The sequence below is a fragment of the Antrostomus carolinensis genome, unplaced genomic scaffold (genome assembly GCF_000700745.2).
Source record: "Antrostomus carolinensis isolate BGI_N321 unplaced genomic scaffold, ASM70074v2 scaffold55596, whole genome shotgun sequence".
In the NCBI taxonomy this organism is placed as follows: domain Eukaryota; kingdom Metazoa; phylum Chordata; class Aves; order Caprimulgiformes; family Caprimulgidae; genus Antrostomus; species Antrostomus carolinensis.
The window spans coordinates 4,481-8,899 of record NW_010323666.1 but is presented as its reverse complement, the minus strand read 5'-3'; positions in this window follow the sequence as shown (position 1 = coordinate 8,899).

The window sequence follows — 4,419 nt, the reverse complement described above, 5'->3', positions numbered from 1 at the left end:
CAGGAATGTATCTTTCTTTTGTGTATATAGACCCCAACGGAGAAAGGGCCAGGGAAGAGGAAATTCCCTTATGCATAAATCTCTTTTGGAGATTAATTCAATACAGTATACGCCTCTGTGGGTTAAGAACCTCCAAATACATAAGGTATAGATTCACCTATTCATTTTCTCCTAAATATAGAAAAAAAAGAGATGTCTATCAAGAGATATTAAGACAGAAACAAGAATCTCACTCTTTTGGGCTCATTAAGGAACTAAACAACTGACTGCCCCCTTTATGGCTCTGAAAACCTCCTACTACTAAAATCAACTTAAATGCTACTGTAATAGGTGCTGATCTGCATAATGTTATGGTAACACATGCAGTTTCTTCTCTGAACAAAAGATGCTGTTTTTCCAAATTAACTTGAAATCAACCCACTAAAAATTGCTTACAATGAATAGTTGCATTACTAAACTATCTTTTCATAATTGTTAGTTTATATTCATCTTGAAGATAATTTAGACTATGAAATGAAATGTTCCTTGTAGCTCAGAATGACAGAGTTGTGCTTTGGATAGCCATTCTTCAATAGCCTTGATGTCCCTTCCAAACTGCTAAGAGGTTTAGACACCGCCTGTGTGCCAAGTCGTGGCTCATTTTTGCTTTCAGAAATGCAGTTGGCAATAAGTAAATTGCAAAAATTCTCAAGTCTTCTGAATCCTGTTCTCAGTTAATTGTAAGTGCTTTTTTTTTTTCCCTTGCAATTTGTAGGCAATTCATTACACTTTAGCTTTTCTTCTTGGCTATGATAAAACCTGAAACAGTAGTTCATTTTCTTCTTAATTAAAAATACTTTTTACTTTGTTTTAGGGTTTTGGGAAGTGCTTTATTGTTTTTGGCAAGGGAGAGTACATGAAAAAAACCACTCTGTGGGCCTTTCTGCACCAGCTCTCTTTCTCTCTCTCTGTTGCCTGCAATTGTGAGGGCTTTGTGTTTGATAACCCAGATGGTCCCTTCTAGTCTTACATTCCTTAAAAAGGACAGCACGTACTGTAAACTAATGCCACATGGCATACAAAAATCACAAAATTCTTTAAAATGCCATGCAATTATTGAGCAAGTTTTAGCCCTGTTAATGCGATTTCACCAAATGAAAAATAACATTTTCAAACACAGTTTGTGTTAACAAGCTCTGACATCAGAAAATTAAGCTGGCTCTAACTATTAAACAACAAAGGCATAAATGCAGCATATTTCTCCCCCAGATCTGCAGCAGAAGTAATATAATTATTGAAATTATATGCAATCCTGACAATACAAAAAAGCAACATTTTATTTTAACATTATGATCCTAAAAATAGTCACCAAGATGACAAATATAGGAAGAACAACCCTCCATCATTAGTATTATTATCTACATTTTGTCCTCAAAGGTTCTACACCTTTTTGCAGCAACAACTGTCTGTTAATGGCATGTCAGTATGGCAGCAAGCACAGTGCAGTCCTGACCTCAGAGGAGCCCCCTTACATGGCAAGCATCTTCTGAACAACACAACTGATCTCCTATTAGGAAACTGAGTTTGTAAGCCAAGAGTAGCATTTGTTCCTGTGCATATTCTAATTGCTCATGGAAGTTATGCTGGTAATGTGTAGCTCAAGATGCAAACAAAACATAAATAACTTCAGTAGGGATCCAAGCCAACATGGTTTAGAAGCTAGGAATAAGCTAGTAAGGAAACGTATGAAGAAAAGCACCAAATCCAGTTTGCAATAAATATAGAGATGGAAAATTTACTGGAAATTTAATACACATTTATGTAACAGTCAACAAGGAACTAAAGCACTGCTCTGCGTTAGGCATCACTTTTCAGGGTACACTGCCCAACTCGTCCTTTCCAGGGAACCAGATGAGGTATCCAAACATTCATTATGGCTTATTACTAAGTATGCCTTTGGGAAAGCATGAGTTTGTTTGTAAGCAAGTAGGTATTAGATTAAGAATGTTTGTCCTGAAATTGTGAAACCAGTATGAAGTCCTATCAAAGGCTTTCCAGTTGAAAAGCCACTCTAAACCACCTTTGTTTTCACACGAGGGATTTTTAAAAGGCACAAAGAACAGTTTGGTGCTCAAATGCCTTTAAAAATGTCTTTGACAGAAAGCCACCAGGGAAGTCATTCAGTGTTACAGCTCTGAGTTTTTCCAACATTACAAATCAGCATTCTGTTCCCCCTCTACAAAAACAGTAACACAGATTTACGCAGTTTCTTGGAATTAAGAATGAAATGTACCCCTTCTTGGGGTACACAAAGCATTGGAGTGGGGATTTTCTGGTCTCCTTAGAAGTCAGTAGCTCAAATAAGATTCCATCTTACTTTTCAGGACTCTGAGAACTTGAGTCTATGCCAGTTTGTAATGCTGGTAACAACTCTATCCCTCTCTTCCAGACACAGGCTGACCTACTTCAGCAAGACCAACAGAAATGAATTTTTAAAAATTAAAAATAAATAAATAAAAATCAAATGGAACATGACAAAGTCTTGAAAAGTATCGGCAACAAATGGTAGTGGAAAGAGAAATCACAGCAACACACAAAAAAATTCTTCACAAGATTACATGGGCAAGAAAGTTCCAGGCTGTCATACCCACTGTGAGCAGCTGCTAAAGAATAATTACACATTGTTTGGTTCACTTTTTCCCCCCCCAAATTTGATCACTACAGTGCTGACTGACATGAACTTCAGTGACTGGTCCACTATGAGATTTACAATAGAATAATTAGATTGCCTTCTATAACTCAGCAACATACATTAAAACAGTAACACTTTAAAATTTGAAATGTTACTGCTATGCAAGCCCCTGAAAACACTAACAAAAAAAAAAAGCATTTGTGCAGCCTCTGTTAATTAAATGGAAGATTTGGATGAAGCATGCATCATATGCATGCCACAAACGTGTAAAACAACCTCAAAAAATCCCCTGTGAAAAATAAGCCTATGAAATTCCCAAGTATTTCAATATCTTCAAGAGATTTGCAGTAGAATCATTAATTTGCAAAAGAATATTCAGTTTTAAGGTAAATGCTTCTAACTAGGGGAACAAGCAATGATATGCAAGCCTTAAGGATCTTAACTTGGCTATGGACTTTCTACCAGGAAATTCTATAAGTGCAGACACCAAAGTTTATGTTACTGGATGCTAGTTCTATCTTTGGGGAAAAAAAATATATAAAAAGGAAATACAAATTTTATATAAACTGGGTTAGTAGAGAGGAATTTATTTTCAAGGTTTAATATCACCTTTGGACTGAAACCAAATACAATTTGCAATAGATATGGACTGTATCCCAATATCCATTTTCAATGTCAGCCTTTCCACTTCACTCTTCAGGGTCACTACTAAAACATTTTACAGTAATCACTTTTATTAAAAAAAAAAAAAAAAAAAAAAAAAAAAAAAAAAAAAAAAAAAAATTCCATTCTTACCAGTCATCACTTGCCAGCAGAGCTATGTTAAGTGAGACCATTTTCCAAATTACTTTGTTGATATCAGTTTCTAGAGGAAGAAGTGGATCCTCACAGTGTCCTAGAAATATAGTTGCTGCTAACAGGCTTAACTACCATGTGATACAAATACAAACACAGCCAACAGGTTATTTTGAATCTCAGGAGGCTTTAAGAAAGAATCAGGAGCAGCACTTACAGCATCTTTACTTCACAAAAAAAAGTTCTAGAGAAAACACTAGGTCAGTCCATCATTCTCTTCACATGTACAAATAAAAGTTGCACATATATGCTTTTACTTTTTACATGGAATATATATATATAAATAAATACATATATATTTATATTTACACAATACATTTATATAATACATATTATGTAGACATACACATATATATTTATCCATATACACATACATTCCCTACCTTTGCATTTGCAGACCCTCTAAAACAATTTAGAAGACTGATCCAGGAAGATGGTTTTCCCTTTTTTATTTTCTTTTGATCTAAGCCTGTTAACACAACCCTTTTGTATAGCTTGAGTTTAGACTAAATTTACAGCAAGATGAAGCAGATGATTTTTCAAGTGGGACTCTAATAAAATACATGAATCTTGCTCAACAGTTATGGTACAGCCTAATGTGGACTCTGTAGAGAACTGTATCTTTCAGAGGAGTATTTAATTCACACCAATCAGAGTACATATTCCAAATATAAGCACTGTTTTTAAAATGGGTGTTCCAGCTGCCTTAACGATTAGCTTTCATTAAATGAAAGTGTGAACTATTCCTCAAATTTATGCTTCACTAAAATGAAGCTTGCACAGAATAATAATAATTACATAAAAAGTACACAAGCTTGGGTGAAATTGTGTTTTTAAAACTGTATGAAAAGAAAGAGGTAATGTGTTTGACACTGCCTTTTTGTGACGTTAAT